The 21,071-nt window shown below is 35.7% G+C and overlaps 1 pseudogene; it reads left to right on the forward strand.

Annotated features, from left to right (window-relative positions):
- Positions 1-485: 485 nt before the first annotated feature.
- Positions 486-1,121, forward strand: LOC105981271 (annotated as a pseudogene).
- The last annotated feature ends 19,950 nt before the right edge of the window (positions 1,122-21,071 follow it).

A 21,071-nucleotide genomic window follows, 5' to 3' on the forward strand; every position in this document is an offset into this window, starting at 1 on the left:
GATGTAGTTGGACAGCCAGATTAGAGAGAATGATAAAATAATATTGGTCAGAAATAAAGGGCTTCATTTGTACCATTGTTTATAAACTCTTATGAATCCTCACATCCTAGGACTTTAATTTCTACATTGCTGCTGTTGAGTGAATACTAAATAATAGAAAAAATGTGATTTCTGCTCAGATGGTAAAGAATGATAATAGAAAAAAAGGAAATGGTAAGTGGGAAAAATGAAAGTATCACTATTGATATGCGGATGTTCTTTCACTAAAAATTCTTCTGGGAGTAGAAGATCATTCAGCAGTTCTTTCAATATTACTATGCAAATGTCTGTTGCTTTGTGAGTAACCACGTGCTTCTGTACAGGGAATATCTATCTATATCTGTCTACTTACCTATATGTCCCTCAGCTTGCCTATCTGTCTGTCTCTCTGTCTATCTGCTATCTATCTATCTATCCATCGATCCATCCTATCTTCTGAGGAAGAAATGGGCTGGTCACATCAGAGATGGAACCACGTCAATGATGGAGGTGCCGTGATGGATGGGGTCACCATCAGAGATGGACTCACCTCGATGATGGAGGCGCCATGATGGACAGACACAGAGAACAGATCCACTGGGAAGAGGTAGAGGAAGCCAGTGCTGCTGTGAATTTTGGGGAGCGCCTGGCTCTGAGACTCAGCAAAGGGAGCTGTCATGGGTCACCTGGAAGCCGACATTGTGACTCCTGGTGCTGAAGACAGTGTGCTGATGCCGGGTGCAGAGGACAGCATGGTGACCACAGGCCCTACTGAGGGGCCACAAGTGCCAACGAAGGCAAAGAGCACAACAAATGCTATAACAACCTATAAGATCTGGCACAACAAGCAGTTCAGTTGACAGTCACAAAGAAAGCCAGAGCTCCACAACCCCCACATGACAACACACCACCCTGTGGATAAGAAGACCATTCACACCAACAGAGATAATGTGGCTGAAGAGCCACAGACAACGGACAAAAATTGTGGTCTGGCTATGGTGACCCTGGTCAGCATCATGGTTGGGGTCTTATTAGCCATTGGCTTCATTGGAGGCATCATCGTACTGGTTATGTGGAAAGTTTCTGGAAGGTTCTCGCCCTGAAGGATGAGCCCATCTGAACTGTTTTTGACTCCCACTGCACTCCGCCTGACTAGCTTGTGGGAAAGAATGACCCATGGAGCCCAACCTCCTTCTCACCCCTTGGTGAGTCAACCACTTTGCCAAAAGAAACTGGGAAAGAAGTCACCAGTCTCAGCTCCTCTAAGCAATTGCTTGGGGGGGGGAATATATATATATATATATATATATATATATATATATATATATGATGTAAACATAAATTTTATATTAGATAACTTAAACAACCAGGTGCATAGAAAATGGAGTTAAACTATGTCAGCAAGCTGAGATCTGATGATTTCAGGTCGAAGCCAGACTAGGCAGAAAATCCATGAGTTTCTTATCTCTAATGGACTAGCAAAAAGCTAATAGTGAAGGTGAGGCTCAAGCCCTATGGACCCAGACTTCAGGCCCAAATATTGCCACCAAAACAAACAACAACAACAAAGAAAAGCAACAACAACAAAGAAGAAAAATCCAAGTATGTTAACTGATTTCGAACCAAGAAAATATGGTTCAGTTGATGGTAGACAGACAGAAGTCTCTTTTCCCTTTGCCTCCTCTTTGTTATTATTGAAATGTGAAGGAATCTGAAGCTGTTTATGTTCATGGAGTCCTTGAGCCCCGGTTTGACTTCAGTAGACAGGTCAAGCATTTTTCCAGTCGTTTATCTGTTGAAATCTACACATTCCAGCCCTGTGGGATCCCTTTGGAGAAGACTGATAGGATGTAGATAATAAAGGAGAAAACTGGCACCTGGATGATTATGTGATGAGCAATTTCTTTGAGGAAGTCCAGATGGATCATTTCAGAGGCATCCATGCCAGAAATCAGTGAGTGAAGGTATTTTGTTCCTCACAAGGTCACCTAGCAACTGTGAGGCTAGTGATTACCATGACTCCAAGGTGTGTGTCACCTGCCACTCTAGATGAAGAAGCCCTATCTCTTCATGGCGATGATTTTCTGCTTTGTCCTGGGAAGCTCTCAGTCCCAGACACAAAAGCTGATTGATGCTCTCATGATGCCAGACTCAACTGTTCTAGAACCAAGCACCACACAGAAAGAGGCCTTAAAGTTTCGCTGCGTGGTAGGGGCAAAGGGAGATCTGTGTTTTGCTTTGTTTTGTGTTTCTAATGCTTGCTCTCTCCCTCTGGAGGACAGATAGGGAGAGTTAAAATAATCTTATATACTACTAATATCTTTAAAGCAATCCAATTTAAAGAAGACCTGATTTCCAAAATAAAAGCTACTCTCAGTCTTAAAAAAGAAAGGAGAGAGAGAGAGAAAGAAAGAAAGAAAGAGAAAGAAAGAAAGAAAGAAAAGGACCAGTCATAAGGTCTCAGAAAAATATTCCTTACAATGTCATTGCTGAAAGAGATCCATAAACATAAATCAGTACTTTTCAAAGTAGTTTATATCCAATATGTTAAAATTAAATGTATATATATATATATATATACACTATATATACATATATTCTCTGCCCTAAAAAGTAGTTCAATATAAAATACAAGGGGGGAACCTTTGCAACAGTGATACAAGAGAATATATTGGAAATGATCTTTACAACTTGGGATGGGGGATCTTGGGGGGAGGGAAAGAAGGAGAAAGAATGAGGGAAGAAGACAAGAAATGTAACCACTGCCTTACTGATGTAACTTTAACCCCTTTGTACAACATCTTGACAATTTTTTTTAAAAAATATGTAGTTATTTGTGAGAAACTTGGGAGTATTTTGGATGCTGCATAGACAGCTTTGCTATTGAGACCTGAACATCTAAGTCCATCCCCAAATCTTACCCTGAATGACAGTGCTTCCCCAAAGTGTTACTAACTTTTCAGAACCTGTGTCCTAAATGGAAAAAAAGTAATTAAATTATTGGCTTCCTATGAGTCATATCTCTAGGAGATTTCATGTTTGTTTGTGTCTGTGAGCAGAGATGCTGAAAGTCTTTGTTCACACTGTTGGGGGAGAGAGAAGCCTTGGAAGATAAGAATGCTGTCCCTCTCTAGAATACTTGTCAGCCACACTTCCTGCCCATCAAGAGGTCTGTTAATCCCTACATTTCTGATTTCATTCTGATAGTTCATCCTACTTTGACAACAGGTGTCATCTAACACTTTACTCTGTGGGAAGATAGACTTAGTGAACTCACACTCTCTCCCCTTCCCTCCTCCCCTCTCCCTCAATCTCTCTCCCTTTCTATCTCTCTCTCCCTCCCTCTCTCTTTCTCTCTCTCTCTCCTCTCTCTTTGTCTCTCTTTCACACACACACACACACACTCACACACACACCCTCTTCTCTGCCTATTGCTGTTTATGAGTAAGGAAGTCCTTGATCTCAGAAACCATGAAACCATGCAAGCTAGCTAGTTAGATTTCAAGTATAGTAAATTCTCAAACCCTTCACAGCTCTTGACATTGATGTGCACAGTATTCATAAACTCTTGCAGGGATTTATGAGCCTCCATCCCTCAAATCTTCAGAACTTTCCTGTCACACCTTCATATTCAGCTCAGATAAGCACTCACTAAAATCATGATCTTTGCTAGGGTTACTGATTTAATTAGCTCCTTTCAGTAACGGGGCCTGATTGACCTCCTAAAAGCACTGCTCTGGAGACTTGTACTACAGTTCTAACTAGGAACAGGTTAAGACCTTAGAGAAACTGAGTAGCGAAAAGAAAACCTCCATGTCTGTGACTGACATGAAAACAATCATAAACAGCAATGGATTTAAAATATTCTGTCTATTAAATAATACAACTTCATTTATTCTAAACCTAGACCTCAAGTGTGAGTTATTTCTCTCTCTTGCCCGTTTGTATTTTGCCTTCACCCCAATTTTCTTGCCTCTATTCCATCTTGCTGTAATATCAAGATGCCTGTCTTCTGTCATTTTTATCTGATGCAGTGCCTTATTTGTAGCCAATGATCTGAACTTTCACCTCTTGACCATCTAAATGTGAACTGTGCTGTCTCCAAGATGGTAGCAAATTTACAGCCTGACACAACCCACACTGAATGATTCAAGGCTTGTCCTTCAAGAAAATAAATTCATGCGAGGAATCACACTTTGGGCAGGTGCCAGATCAGGTATATTCACTGCCAATTATACTGTCAGGTAAGTGTCATTTGACCCCTAATTATTTTTTTAAATTTTATTGTATTTGTGAACATACTGTACAGAGGGGTTACAATTACATGGGCAAGATAATGCATACATTTCTTACCAAGCATTGCAGCCTCCTCCTTTGTTTAAGCTTCACATCCCTTCCCAGCGTCCCCCCTCCCCCCCAACCAATCCTTCCCCCCCCCGCCCCCGCTCCCCTCCCCGACATTGTAAAGCTCCTTTTTGACATGACAATTTGTACTTCTCATTGTTGCAACAGGTCCACCTGAATCCTTAAATGACTTGTTTTTCCCCATCTCCTCCATAAGTTATACTGACATCAAATATATTGAAAGCGGGGTTTATACTGTGGGGAAGGGACATACAAAGCAACAAAGAAATAATCTTATAAATGCATTAGAAACACATTCATGAAATACCTATCTAAGGATTCATTTTCCTACCATCACATTATCTGACTTTTTCCGCTTGACTCATACATATACTAGATATTGCAAATAAGGGAAACCATGGGACCTGTGTTTCTTTGTGCCTGGCTTACTTCACTTAATATAATTTTTTCCAAGTTTTTCCATTTCCTAACAAATGGGGCAATGTCATTCTTTCTGATGGAGGCATAGAATTCCATTGTGTATATATACCACATTTTCTTGATCCATTCATCTACTGAAGGGCATCTGGGTTGGTTCCATATCTTAGCTATGGTAAATAATGCTGCAATAAACATAGATGTGCTGGTAGCTTTAGTGTGGTCTTGTTTGTAAACATTTGGGTAAATGCCCAAAAGTGGGATTGCTGGGTCATAGGGGAGCTTTATGTGAAGTCTTTCGAGGAACCTCCATACTGCTTTCCAAAGTGGTTGAACAAGTTTACATTCCCACCAGCAATGAAGTAAGGTTCCCTTCTGTCCACATCCCCTCCAGCATCTGTTGTTGTTAGAGTTCTTGATTTTTGCCATTCTAACTGGAGTGAGGTGGTATCTCAATGTTGCTTTGATTTGCATTTCTTTTATGGCTAGGGATGTTGAGCATTTCTTCATGTGTCTATTGGCCATCCTTCTTTCTTCTTCAGAGAAGTTTCTCTTTAAGTCTTTCGCCCACTTATTTATTGGGCAGTTGTTTCTTTGAGGATTTGTTGTTGGGGAATTTAATTTTTTGAGTTCCAAGTATATTTTAGATATGAGACCCTTGTCCGTTGTATGGCTAGTAAAGATCTTCTCCCAATCTGTGGGCTTTCTATTGATCTTGCTAGCTATGTCGTTTGCCATGCAGAAGCTCTGCAACTTTATGCAATCCCATTTGTCCAACCTTTCTTTGATTTGTTGTGTTTCTGGGTCTCTATTCAGAAAATTTCAGCCTGAGCCAAGGAGACCTAGGGTTTCTCCTATTCCATCCTGTAATGTTTTCAGAGTGTCTGCTTTGACTTCGAGGTCTTTGATCCATTTGGAGTTGATTCTGGTGCAGGGTGATATATAAGGATCTAGCTTTAGTTTTCTACATGTAGTTAACCAATTTTGCCAGCACCATTTACTGAAGAGGCTGTCTTTCTTCCATTCTATTGTTTTAGCTCCCTTATCGAAGATTAGATGGCGATAGGTCTGTGGGTTCATTTCTGGGTTTTCAATTCTATTCCATTGGTCCTGAGGTCTTTTCTTATGCCAATACCAAGCTGTTTTGATTACTATTTTACTCCTAATGATATATTACCAATGTTATATTGAAAAATAAAAGTTATTTATGCAAAAAAACTTCAGAGTTCCTAGTATTCGTTCATCAGCCCATGAGAAGATAATACTATAATTGTCATCATCATGGTATTTAAAATAAAATAAAATAAGAAAAATAAAATTGAGGATATTTATAAAATAATGTTAAAATTGAATACCTTTAGAATAACGTAAAATTCCTTAATAAAATTTGGTGTGAGATGGGAAAGAAAGGTGATCAGCTACTTCTCATTTGTAAATGGCTAATAAATATTTCAACATTGTAATTAAAAGACATATTAAAAGTACATCAATCAATTGATTGGTATCTATTTGGCCTGAATGAGAACATAAAGAATTGATTAGAATTTTATACTCATTTTGGCATTATGATACTCACTAGAAATTTAGTATCTTCCTTCCTTCCTTTCCTTCATCCCTCCTTCCTTTTTTCCCTTCCTTCCTCCCTTCCTTTCTTCTCTCCTTCCTTCTTTCCTTCTTTCCTTTCTTTGCTTTCTTCCTTTGTTCTTCCCTCCCTCATTATCTCCTTCCCTTTCTCTTTTCCTCCTAGCTCTTACATTCTTCCCTCCCTTTCTCCCTCTTTCCTTCTTTCCTACTATCCTTCCCTTCATCCCTCCTACCATTCTTCCTTTTCTTGGTTTCTTGTCTTCCTTCTCTTTATTCTTCCCTTCTCTTCTGTTTTCATTCAGCAATGTCATTCTTCACTTTTGGATCCTTTGATTTTTCTGTAGATTTCAGACTAAATGAAATGTTTTTTTCTCCTTTTACCCCTTAGTCTCATTCAAGTTTTACATGAACGTACTAAATAGATAGCACTATCAAAACAGCTACAATTTTGTTTTATTGTGAGTTTCATATTTGGCATATTGCAAAAGACCTTTCTGGTCATTATTTGCTATGACACTTTCATCGGATTTCGGTCCAATGTGACCAGGTCTTCTGGGATATCTATGTGGAATAGGTCCATTCCTCTGTGTACTGGTATTGCCTCCAGCAGCCACCTTGTATTTGAAAAGGCAGTCAGACATGTTTCCTTCAGTTTGTCATCAAAAGTTGAATTTACACATGGCTGCAAAGTCTCTCCCAAATCATTCAAACCAAATTCATTTACCTCTTTCTAAGTGGTACAAGAATCTGAGGGGTAGACTTCACTAGTCTATCTCTTGTAGTATCTTCTCAGTTCTTGTGATCCATGCAGATTGAGAGGGCACAACACCATGTCTGGTTCAGGGAGGATTCCAACATCCCTCCTGGTCTTTGTCTTGGTTTATGATCAAGGTGGCTCAAGTGTATTACAAAGAAAAAGAAAAGATAGCAGATTTTACCTCCATCACACTATTATGACTTATTCACTTGAAACAAATGGTTTTATTTAGCTACATTGTGGGCATTTCAGAACAACTCCATGAACGTGGAACTGTTTTATTCGGCACTTCACACTGCACTTCCAAGATTTTGTTTTTGATTTTTCCTTTGTTTTGTTTTGTTTTTTGCTATAGGCTTCTGTATGCTGCTTGTATTTCTAGTCATTTGCTTAAATTACTACCTTATGGCCTGAAGACACATGAACACCACCTGTTTCTTAACAGGAAAATAATATTAGCATCCTTCCAGAAGAGTCCTTCACAATCTCAGCAAACCCATATCCTTGCTTCCGTTGAATAGGACCTTGAAAAAAAAATTCCTCTCTGTAGCTTCAAAAGCTTGCCTTAGTAAAGACCAACACCCCAACTTTTATGAGGCACACAGAAACTACAAGGAAAGGAGTGTATCAGCACTCTGAGGCTGCACTACAGTAAGAGATCAACAAAGCCCCCCTTGACAAAAGCCCCCCAAGAGTCACAAACCCACTTATTACTCTGGTGGTTTATGGGGAAATGATTTTATAAATGACTAATGCCACCCTGTCTAATTTTGGTGAAATTCTATGCTTACAAAAGATTCATTTTTGGTTTTAAAAAATCCCAAATTCTCTGTTGCTGAAAAAAAATACTTAGAACAGCTGACAGAATACTTGTGATGGTATGGCCCCAGCTCTGCCTCATTAACTCTGTGATCGTGAATGAATCAAGCAGCTACCATGACCTTAATTTACTCACTCAAATTTATATAAAAATAGCAACATCATCCAATTATGAATCACTTCTGAAAATTAGATCCTCAGATTGTAGTATAGGTAATAACGTATCTCATGAAGCTCAGAGGGACGATAAGGGGAGAGAAATCCAGACCCCTAAAAATAGATTCCATTATTCCAAATGTGACCTATGTGTTACAAACACATCCTAAATCAAGTTAATTACATTGTTGCCAAGTTTGCTGCCTTAAAAGTCTCCAATACCACTCCCAATAGTCCATTGTAGCCATCAGCTCACCTTTTCTAACTCCAAACATTTCCAGTTGCTGTCTCTGCTTGCTGATCTCCTGATGGTGCTTTATTATAGTGTCCATCAATGATTTAAAATGCAATTCATGGGGCACCAGAAACTTTTCTAACATCCTTCCAATTTTCAATTTCTCTTCATGTGAAGTCCATGCTTCCATAATATGGTTTAAGACTATTTATGGCTGGAACTCTACTGCCCTCTCCAGTCCTGTCCAAATCCTTCCTGATCAAAGGCCATTGGTGTCAGTATGAGAAAAAAGAGAGCTATTCCAGATAGAAGAAGGAAGAACTTGTCAAAGCTGTAGAACATACCAGCCAGTGGGCTTGCAAGTCCACTTGGCAAACTCTAGACCAAAGAGAAAAGGTGAAGAGGCAAAAATGAAGAAGACAAGAAAAGATACCTCAGGCTAGAGTCTGAAAGGCTTAAATCTTTTCAGTAAGGAGTATGGACTGGCTTCCAGGAGGATTTTGCTAGAACAATATTGAGATTACAACTGCATTTCTAAAATTAACTCTAGTGTCTGAAGAGCATGCCTACATGAAGGTAGAGGTTTGGATTTGCAATAGTAATGGTTCATGAATTTGCAGCTAAAGAAGAAATGGGAAGAAACTTAAAGGCATATATGTATGAATAAATCTGTGAGGAATTAAGGTTAGGGAAGAATTAACCATGACAAAAAAGTTCCCATTTTGTGAGATAAAGTAGATTAGAATGCTGATTATGACAGAAGTGGGGCTTTGCAGAGATTATACTAGAATGTTTTTGAAAGCATTCTAAAATTTGTAAACACCATACTGAAAAAGATATCATCATTATTACCAAGCAGTGCATGTTAGTAGTGCTCTAGTTCTTCCCATTCAAATGTTGCACCATTTCTTGTACTTTAGTGAAACTGCATCACAGCAAGTCCAGACAAATGCTACCCATCCTCCTTAAAATCCTCCAAGGGATGAACAACCATAACAAACCTGAGAAAGCCTTCCTCCCTCAACATCATACCCTTCCAGATGTTTTATCTGTAGTGTCATTCCCTTGATACGTTACAGTGTAGTTGGTGACAATTTTTGAAAAGGACTTATGATGACATTCTAGTGTAACAGAATCACTCAGCTTAAAGCTCTTTAAAATTCAAATCTAGGCCAAAAAAAAGAAAAAAATAACTAAGTCATCTTTTTTATCACAAATGCTATAAAGCTGTAAAGGAAGAAGTCCATCCTAGCATTTCAGTAATATCTGTTTTCACAGGAAACCTGCATTAACTTTTATCATCTGCACTTCAGACTGGGCTGTATCTCAGAAAGCTGCCAGGGCTCCAAAGTCTTCACGCAATCACAAAGCCTTTGCAAAACTTTCCTAAGATACACGTAGGAGAAGATCATAGGTTTCCTTTCTTTCTCTCATTCTGTCTTTGTCCTTCTCTTTCTTTTTTCTCCTTCTCTCTGTCTCTCCCCACCCTCTCTGTCTTTCTGTCTTTGTCTCAGTTTCTCTATATCCCTGCTTCTCTCTGTATTTCACATGTACACACATGTGAATAATTACGTGTGTATACATAATTATTAAGTTTGTTCTTGTAGACAGGATACATATTTAAATTAATGTAGTAGTCTTTATGCTAAAAGTTTCACTCATCAGGTAACATACTCAATTGAAATACTCAATTGTAATTACTTAGGTCAATAAACATGTAGAAGCTACTCATTTTGAGAGAATAATTGACTAATGAAAACGAAACTAGAAGAGAGGAGTGAGAACAGTGAGTCTTTTCTCTTTTCTGTGAGGTTGAACTACAGAATGCCACCAGTGAACATCATTTGGATAATGAAAAATGCATCTACTACTATTAATGCTGATTAAATTGAAATCTAATGATAATAATTTTAAACTTTTATTTCAAATTATTATCATTTTGTGTGGGCCTCAGAACACTTATGATTCTAAATATATTTTTTAAAAGTTTTACAGCTGCCAGCTGGTGGCTCATGCCTATAATCCTAGCTAGTCATAAAGCTCAGAGCTGAGGATTACAGTTCAAAGCCAGCCCAGACAGAAAAGTCCATGGACTCTCATCTCCAATAAACTACTCAGAAAAAGCCAATAGTGGCACTGTGGCTCAAGTGATAGAGCACTAGCCTTGAGCACAAACAGACTCAGAGACAGCACCCAGGCCCTGAGTTCAAGATCCAGGACAAGCAAAAAGAAATTTAGAAAGAATTTTAAATGTAGAAAAAACACTTGAATTTACAAAAGTCCTTTCTTGTCTATCACATGCATGCTATATTGGGATCATCCTATATTGGGAATAACAAGTATCAGTAGAAGGCCTATTAACAGGTCTACTACAAGTAATAACACTTAAGTTGAAAGAAGATTATATTACTTTTATCTTTTCCAGAACCTCCAAAGAAAGGTTCATATACTGTCACATTTATTTGCAAGTAAACTTGTACTCATCTTAGGTTAACTGGTTACCACTACTTTCACCTAATGTTTCCATATTTTTTCCTTATACAGTAATTAATGTCTATTTTTGTTAAGAATGAATCATTTGTTGTTGTTTGACATTTTACAACTCATGGATACCTAATGAATATCCAAATTGTATTTTCATTACCCTACAATAATTTCTAAGTATCAATATTTTCATTTTATGTGTGTAGTTAGAGGACTTGTTTATGCATTGGTAGAAATTTTCTTTTGGGCTTACTCATGAAGAATGATGGAGGTGCCCACAAAGAATTTATGCTTGCTATTTTAATTCAGCTTCTTTGAATCAAGGATTTTACTACTCTGTGAGAGTTAAAAAAAATGGTAGTTTACAAACTCCTCACATGTGCTGAATGTTTTTATCTTGCTCATGAAAACAATATTAATAGATAGTTCTCTGCAAATAAAGTTAGAAAATTTCAGAAAAATCTTAGTGTTCTCTAAATTAGTATAATAATAGTAACCCCTACATTACTCCAGCTTTATAGAATGGAATATAGACATTAAAAAGGGATGTAACCATCACTTGTGTGTTCAAAATTTCTGAAGATCTACAAAATGATGTTCCATAAGAAACAAAAAGAAATATGATAAGGAAAGTTAACTAGCACTCAATCAATAAACAAAAATAAACATAAATGTATCTCTTTAGATATTAAACTATTCAGGTTTGGCAGATGACATCCATGAGTCAAGTATTAACTAATATTTTGAGGATAAAGTTGTGTATTATATAATGCCAGAAGTCATGTGATGCCACACAGCCTTTAATTCTAAAAAATATTTTCTATAGAATTTATTCATATTCAAATAATCTTCTGAATTCACATGGCCATATGAAGTAGCAATGCTATATTTAAATTCATGAATAACCCTGTACATGAAAGCAAGAAATAGTCAGAATATCATCTCAACCTTATTCTATGTAGTAATAACCCTTTGCACTAATGTATTGAAGTAGTTTCATGACAGTGTGTGTATGTGTGTGGTCTGTGTGTGTGTGTGTGTGTACAAACAAAACATATAACATTTGAGTCATACATGCTTTCCAGCACTTGGAATTTTTCAGCTTTATTGAAAACAATTGACAAATGTAATATGTATATGTTCAAATTACACAACATGACAATCTAAGTATGTGATTTTATCATCAATTTGCTTCCAGTGCTATTTTTTCGCATTGTTCTTAGATTGTTTTTAAAACTTCTGTTCAATAGGATAGTGACTTCTGTTTCTAATGACAATGACTTGTTTTCAGTCCTCACATTTATGCTTTCCCTCTATCTTTTCTGTGATGGAAATGGTATGGGAGGGAGGTGATGGAATATTTTGTTGCTGCCCAAGTCTTAAGAGGAAAAGCAACAGGAGAATGACTGGTCTTTTGTTCTTTCCCGTTTATCCTATTCAGAGCATAACAGAATCAAATCTTAATAGTAAGTACTTACCTTGCACTAAACAGATCAATCTCTTCCATTAGATTTGTCACATGAGACTTGAACTCGACTGTAATTGATTTCAAAGTCATGTGGGACAACAGCCTCTATAGTATTTTTTTTCCTATGATAGTCTCAATCAATAGACCTAGCAGCTTAACAAAAATAATTACATCAACATATCTGCTTTCCTGACACCATTTTGTTCTTAGGTGTTAGAAACAGTCTGGGCATTAGAAGAAATCCAATAACTTAGAAACCGGAAGGGTAAAAGTCTGGGGAACTAAATGTCTGACCCTCTTGGGTGGCAGTGATACTGATTCCTACATTTTCTCTGTCTTTTCACAGCTCCCAGCACAGTCCATCAGTCTAGCAAGCAGTTCTAATAGTTCCTGGATTTGGAATTTGACGTAGGCTTTGTATAAGCAGATGCTTGTATAAAAGCTAAAATAGGTGAGTATTAAAAGGATTAAGTGATTCAGTAGAGTATCTCAGCCAGCCATAATTCAAGACACAATAGTTCAAATCTTTCATTGCTGTTTTCTTTGATAAAATGTAGGTTTTAACCTTTTGGGAAGTCTTTCTTTTTTTCCTCCAGTGTCAGCAGCAACTCCAGACTTGTCAACTCAACAATGCTTTACAACTAATGCCTTTCACAATGTCTGAGGTAGAAAAAGGAATTACAATAATACTGCTTAAGAATCTGTTCAATTGGAAATGTGGTAGCATATATTGGCTAGTTACTTTGTGTCTGGAAATAGGTGATTCGACAATGACATGAGGGAACAAATATACCTGTACAGCTGAAAAGCAAGTCACAAAAAAATGAAGTTATTCTAATCAGAGATGTCAGAGACAAATGCACACCATGTCTGAATTAAAATTATCAACTATTACTGTGTCATTTTAGTGCCTGTCTGGATTGTTTCCAAAGATTAGCTTTTGTTTTTATCAAAAGAATAATATTAATTTAGTCATTTTAAGGTTAGAAGTTGACATTTCTGTTTATCCTGGTTATGTATTCATATTTTTAGATGCTGATTTCTTCTGCTAACAGTGCAGGACTTAAACACCAATTAACTTCAATTTTGTCTTGTTCCCTTTGTGCATAGTTGAATTCTATATTTCTTGTCTCCATATAATTTCATTAACCAAAATGAGGTAATTTCCAACAAAAGTGTGTTAGATCTAGCATTCCCTCGTCTTTGGGGGCTAGCCATATATTGCTAATTCACTCAGCAGTCACTTAATGAGTGTATTCTGGTTTTGCCTATTATTTAGATAATTAGGAAGCAAACAGACATTACTTCCTCTCAGATATGGAGGTAGAAATAATTTAGAACTGAAAAATACATAAAATCCTTGACATAAACATTGATGCAAAGACAAGTGAGTGAATATTCTAGCTACAATTGTGAGACTATGAAAAGTCAAAGAAAAACGATGTAGCCAAGGTCATTTCACTTAAATTGACATTAGGCTAAGTCTATCCGAATTTGGTTATTAGTTAATTACTTCAAATCTTCAAATTCATTGTAAGATTTGTAAGTCTTCAGAGTGTTAAATTCTATATCTATCTATCTCATATCTATTTATTTATGTCATATATAAGGCTCAAACTTCATATACAGCTATTAGAGTCATAGCTAATTGTGTGAGACAATGCAAATTTATCTAGAGAAGCAAGAGAATATTACTATCAGTGATTTGCATCAACTGAATTTTCCTAGAATTATTTAATTATAGTGAACTGAGCTAAGAACATAGTTTTAAATGGAGAGAAACACACTTAGATGATTTTATTGCTGAGAAGGTGTAACCTAAGAAGGTCCTCCTTGCTGGAGTTGCTTACAGGAGAAAATGAGGGGTTCCAAATCGATAGAGAAAATACATCTGCCCTTACAATAGCAGGCATTAGTCAAAATTAGACTAATAATGATATTTATTATTAGATTTTATTCTAGAATACCACAAGGATCAATTTTAGATAATTTCCTCCATGGGAACTATAATGCAATTAAAGAACAGTCATGGAGAGAGTGAGAGAATATGAGGGAAGAAGGAAGGGAGGAAGAGAGGAAGGGAGAGAGGGAGGGAGGGAGAAAGTAGAAGCATATCTATGAGATGATTAGCAACATTATTCTCATGGCCCCTAAAGGAAAGGAACACAACAGCTACCTGACTGTACCTGGAAGTAAGTAAGTAAAAGGAAGACGAACACTATTTTTTCCAAATACTGCCTTCTTTATCATAGTAAAGACTTCTTTTCATCCCACTCTTCTCTGTACCTCCCTTTCTTCTGGATTATCATTTTTATATATCATCAGAGTTGGTGACAACATCATAAATCCCTCTTCCCGCTCATTCTCCTCTTTTTCTTCTTCCTCATCTTCATTGGTTGTTTTCAATTATTAATAAGTAGTGAGTGAGGGAAACTTGGGATTTTTCAAATGCTGTATTCTTATCAAATAATCATTGGATATTGGAGTTCCAGGTTTGAGCAAACAAGCTTAGGGACAGTGTCTAGGCCCTGAATTCAAGCCCAGAACTAGCACACATGCACATACACACACACACACAAACACACACACACAAATATTGTGTAATACTGCACTAGTTTATGGAATTTCTAGAAAGTTGTGAATTTTTAAAGTAGATTTTTGTCATTGTCACAGGATATGCAAGGCAGAAATGCAGAACTCTGCAGAGTGCATTACTTTCTTCATGGAACATTTAGCTGTACAATTAGATAAAACTTATGAGACATATATTTGGGCAATCTTGAATTTCCATGTCTAAAAATTATCTTTCAGTATTGGAAATAACACATGTAATTTCTCACAATTATTATTGCCAATACTTTTATTTGACACATATTGAAACTAGGTATTTGTTTCTCATTTAGCTTTCTTATTTTATAATTAGTTCTAAGGTTTGAGAAAACTCACACAAAAATTGTTTATTTTGTGATTACAAGAATTTTATCTCTCATGTAAGTGTCTTGTTCTATTTTGACAATCATGTTTATGATGCCTTAAAATATCTAAATAAAACCTAAATTCAACAGAACAAAAAATGCATATATATCCCAAAGACAAGATAAGGATTGAATGTGTACTTTTCAAATAGACATGGGAAACATGTTACTGAATTACTGAATTCTCCATAAAAATGTGAAAATAAAAAGGACCTAAGGCTCAGTTGTATTATTCCAGCCTAGCTGGAATATAGAAAACATAGTCATTTATTGTAGGTCAATATGTTTATGTTATTTTCATATCTATTTAAATTTTATGTATAGTAGAAAAAGGTTGAATTTAAGAAAGTGTATTGCACATGTTACAGTACCATCTTTTTATTTTTGTTTTCTTTTTCAGTCCCAGTGTTTGAACTCAGAGTTTTCCACTTTCTTGCTCATGACTGGTACTCTACCACTTGAGCCATGCCTCCAGCCTGGCTTTTCCATAGTTGTTTTAGAGATGAACTCTCACAGATTTTTCTGCCAGTGATTGGCTTTGAAACTTGCAGCCTCTTGAGTAGACTGGATTATAGGTATAAGCCACAAACTCCCAGCTTCATCTTAAGTCCTTCTTATCCAAATCTCAAATTAGATCATAATAGAAATATTCTGGTAAGGATTTGGTGGTACTGCAATTTTGAATGAGGGGTTTCTTTTGTACCTGTTATACTAGTATTTGACTTTTTGAGCTATATATGTTGGTTTGTTTTTTGCTTGTTATTTTGAAGATGTACTATAGTGGACTATTTAGTCTGGTTTGGCCTCTAACTAGAATCCTTCAGATCTCAGCTTCCTATGTTGCTAAGATTATTGAGCCAAGGACACCTGACACTTCTATTTAGTCTAATGGTGAGGAGCATGTATGTTCATTTTAGCCCAATGATCAATATAATTTACACAAAATGGTGAGCAGTAGAGCCCCTGTGAATTTTTTTTGGAGATCGGAATCCCTCGGGGTTTGTCTGTATTGAACCTCAGACAGAGGAAATACATGACTGCTGAACTGATATTTCATTTATCTACAATTTGACCTTTGCTACTGCTTCATCTCACTGCCCTCAATGCAGTACCATGACTTGTTTCCTCTTGGCATATAATCAATCGGAAGGGCATTAGTCACTTTTCTAACACCTAGGGGAAGGTAAAAGTTCCTAAATTCATCACAAATCCCAGAGAACTCTCGTGCTGATTAGACCTGAGTCCTTGCATTAAAATTATACTGTTAAAATATTAATGTAAGTTGATTTCTTAAGGGTGTCCTGGTCCACAAGTGTCAAAATAAGTTTTCTGAGAAATGTATTTTTAAAGGAAATGTTGAATAAATTCCTCCTTTTGGCTTCAGAAGGCAAAGCTGTTGTTAATCACTTCTGAAAGAAGAGATAAACGAATGGGCTGTACAAAATCATCTCATCACTTTGCAAGGCTATACTAATAAAAATAAAGAGCTGCAATCCACAAATTCTATAATTTGACTGGCTCTAAATTATAAATGCCAATTCTTTCCTATACATGCAAACTCATGGAGGGAATACCAATTGAAAACAATTAGTGGGTGAAATTTTTGTGCTCTGGTTTCACAAAATAAAATACTTTCAGTGTTTTCAAATCAATGCTGGAGGAAATGTCAAGGCAGGGGTACCATTTATTCATTTTGCAGAGATGTCCAAAGCTATTAACTTTCTGCACTTTAATTAGAGAAGCAATGTAAAAGTATTCTCTCACTCAATTGTAGGAAATTCAAGACGTGTAGTATTGAGAGAAAGTCCTGAATTTGTGAAATCTTATAGATCTAACATATTTTTAGTTTAATGAAAATAGTTACTAAAAAGGTGTTTCTATTTTTATGACCATATCTTGATTCTCTAAGCATAAACCCTAGGCATACAAAGATAATGGATATTGAAAGAGGAAGATAATTATAGGAAAATTGGCATAGTTAAGTAGCTTCAAAAATAGTATAATACAAGGGAATTTTTCACAGAATATATAAAGCTGCTTGGTTTTAAACAGATGTAAGTAACAATTGTCAGGGCTAGTATATTTTTGTTATAGGTTACCATTATCAGATCGAGGGTATTTCTTATTTTTTTTAAGTTATGGTTTTCTCACTTCCATGTACAATTACTAAAGAATAGCCCTGTTTTTACTGTATTTGCTGTTGGTATAATTTGTGGAGGGGAAGGGGAAAAAACAAATTATTTAAATAAGGATACAGATGGACCCATTGCAACAATGAGATGTACAAGATGTTATGTCAAAAATGAACTTTACATCTTTGGCACACACAAGGAGTGGGGAGGAGATGGGAAGTTATTTGCCATAATGTTAAATGAATCATATTAGAGTAATTAGTATGGCATGTGCCTTAAGCTTAAGAAATTTGCCAGCGCTATCAATGATCACTTTGAAATAAGTAGAAAAGGGAAACTGGAATATATTTGTTTCATGCTCCCCCCTTTTCTTTATTCGAAACTATATTTTCCATAGATGGGCCATGGTAATAAGTGAAAAGCTAAAAAGAGAAGAGAAAACAGTAAGGAGAAGAAAATAGTACTCTGGACATCTGATCCCTGAGCAAGTTCTTAAGAAAAATTTCAAATACCACAGAAGGGAAAAACAAATCGTTTAAATAGGGATACAGGTGGACCCATTGCAAAAATGAAATATACAAGATGTTATGTCGAAAATTAACTTTACAACTTTGGCGGGAGGGGCGGGGCAGATAGGAAAGGATGGAAAGGGGAAACAAAGGAGGAGACAACAATGCTTGATAAGAAATGCACTTATTACCTTGCCCATGTAATTGTAACCCCTCTGTACGGTATTTTCACAATAATAATTTTAAAAAAGCGATTAGAGCACTCATTAAAAAAAGAAAGGAACCATTGCTCAAACCGTCAAGTTTTAAGAATTATGATCAGGATGATGTTTATTAAAATGCTTTTTTGAACTCAGTTTTTACTAATAGTTAAACAATTGATGTATTCCTCTTTTAAGAGAAAATATGACTTGCCAACGTGTAAGATGGAACTAAGATCTCTAAAATATACCCTTCTGAAAAATAATGGTTGAGTTGACGATAAATAAAAATACTCTTGAAATTCTAATTATGGGTGGACATTGAGTTGGAATAGAGTTAAGTATAGCAGAGCCCCTTTGTATAAAAAATTAATAACAATATTTTCTCTTCTTTTGGTAGGATTGTTGATTTGTTACAAGTTAAACAGCTCATGGAGTTCAAAGCTGAATTTTAAAATTTCTTTCTTTCCTTCTTTATTCTTTCCTTCTCTTTTCTTTCTTCTTTCTTTTTCTTTTCCTTCCTTCCTTCCTTCTTATCTTCCTTTCTTCTTTCTTTTAATACTTGAAATTAAATGAGATCAATATGGGCTTCAGAATTATACCATTCTTAGAATTTTACCTACTTTTCCCTTGTATCCATTTCCCTGCCCACTGAAAACTGTGGCTTTTATAATGATGGATCTAATAATGCTTTGTCTGGAATATTTGCATCTCTTTTGTTTTAAGTACAACAATAAAACTGGCTTTTGTAAATATACAAGGTACAAAATAAAACCATTAACATGAAAAGTTTTTGTCATTGTTGTTACACTATACAATCCTACTCCTTACAGTTAATTTTGATAACAGAATCATGTATATTTACATTTATTAATAAAAGTAGCCTCTACATAGATATGAACTGAAAAAAAGGTTTAGTTTTCACTCACAAAGAAGAAGAAGAAGGAGAAAAAGGGGAAGAAGAAGAAGAAGGAGGAGGGGGGAGAAGAAGAGGAGGAGGAGGAGGAGGGGGAGAAGAAGAGTAGGAGGAGGAGGAGGAGGAGGAGGAAGAAGAAGAAGAAGAAGAAGAAGAAGAAGAAGAAGAAGAAGAAGAAGAAGAAGAAGAAGAAGAAGAGGCAGAAGAGGAAAACAGAAAGAAAAAACTCAGAACTGAAGCCGTGGCTCAAGAGATAAAACACTAATCATGATGGATAAAGCCCAAGACAGAGACATGCAATCAGGAGTTCAAGCTTCAATATCAGGAAAGAAAAAAGAAAGAAAGAAAGAAAGAAAGAAAGAAAGAAAGAAAAAAGAAAGAAAGAAAGAAAGAAAGAAAGAAAGAAAGAAAGAAAGAAAGAAAGAAAGAAAGAAAGAAAGAAAGAAAGAAAGAAAGAAGGAAAGAAAGAAAGGAAGGAAGGAAGGAAGGAGAGAGAAAGAAAATTTTGATACATGCTGCTCTGGTCTGAATGATGGCATATTATATTCTTCGAATCTATGCTGAAACTTGAATTCCAATGTAGTAATACTATTGTGGCTTTGAGAAAATAAGTCATGAAAGCCTTGACTTTATTCATGAGAATATAAAAGGGTCAAAGGGAAATCTACATTTATCTAACCTTCCCTGCTATGTGAATCTACAGAAATTGTTCTTTTTGTCCTCTATATGAGGATACAGCCAAATAGTTTTCGTGCTTTAGACTTGGAATGCTCAATCTCTAGAACCACCAGAAGTAATTTTCTGTGGAAATCACTCAGTCCCATGAAATTTTACAGCAGTAAAATTGACTATTCAACATGGAAATATTCGGCTCTCTTACAACATAGAAATATATGTGTACATTGTTTAAAACTGGATTCTCTATATAGACCCTGAGTATTACACTCAGGTGCTTTCGTTATCTTGTGAAAAAATAGTCTATATTTCAATCTAAGATAGCTGAAATATCTAGTTTAGGAGTAACCTATATTCAAACAACAACCCTTCCACTTATTAACTAATTTGGGGAACTGTGCCTCAGCTTTTTCTCTCTGCATCTCTTCAAACTAAATTATTTGTGACAGCTGTTTCATGACATTATTGAGTGGTAAATAAGTGAAAACAATCATTGAATGTCAGCCATTATTTTCTCTATTAAAATTGAATTCATATGCTTAACTATAGCTAAAGTTATAAAGAATATTGTGTAAATGTTTTGCATTCTCCTGGATACTGTAAGGAATTAAAAAAAACATTTATTTTGGAGAATATTTCTTTAGCTAATAGAACAGGATTAAAATAGACTCATATATGAAACATACATTATCTGATCTATGAGGATATTCATAAAAAATTAGTGACAAAGCAGAAAATAAAATAATTTTCCTCAACTATTTTACTACAAGCTTTGGATGCATTTATTCTAATTCTTTAAATGAAATTATAAATAAAATCATGCCTAATGCAATAGTAGTTGATTTGAAGGACTTTCACAACATCCTTCTGTTGTGAAAAATTTGTTAATAGTTTTATCAGCATTTCATTTTTCCCTTCAGACTAAATTAGGCAGCTGTTTCTCTTACTATCTCTTAGAACAGATTATAAACTAAACTAACTATATAATGACAAAAAATCAATCTAAAATTGTAGACAATATGGACACAATAATTTTGTGTCCTTGAAAACCCAGTCTTTTTTAAAGATAAGGGATTATTTAGTACTTAGAACATTACAACAGTTGCCACTGTATACAAAGATAAAAACAATGTCCTAGGTTTTCAATCTATAATCATCCTTCATGTCTTATAAATCTTTTTTACACATAAACATAAAACAATCTGTTTTGATTGCTAAACTAAAACACATAAAATAAAAAGTAGTTTCTTAAATCTGCAAGTACTGAATTTTAATAAGATCTGATAGTTAAAATACAAACTACTTTTAGTGTTAACAGAATTATTTATGTATACAGGGGCAGACAGAACCCAGGTATCTAG

Source organism: Dipodomys ordii, unplaced genomic scaffold (genome assembly GCF_000151885.1).
Source record: "Dipodomys ordii isolate 6190 unplaced genomic scaffold, Dord_2.0 Scaffold1, whole genome shotgun sequence".
Lineage (NCBI taxonomy): Eukaryota > Metazoa > Chordata > Mammalia > Rodentia > Heteromyidae > Dipodomys > Dipodomys ordii.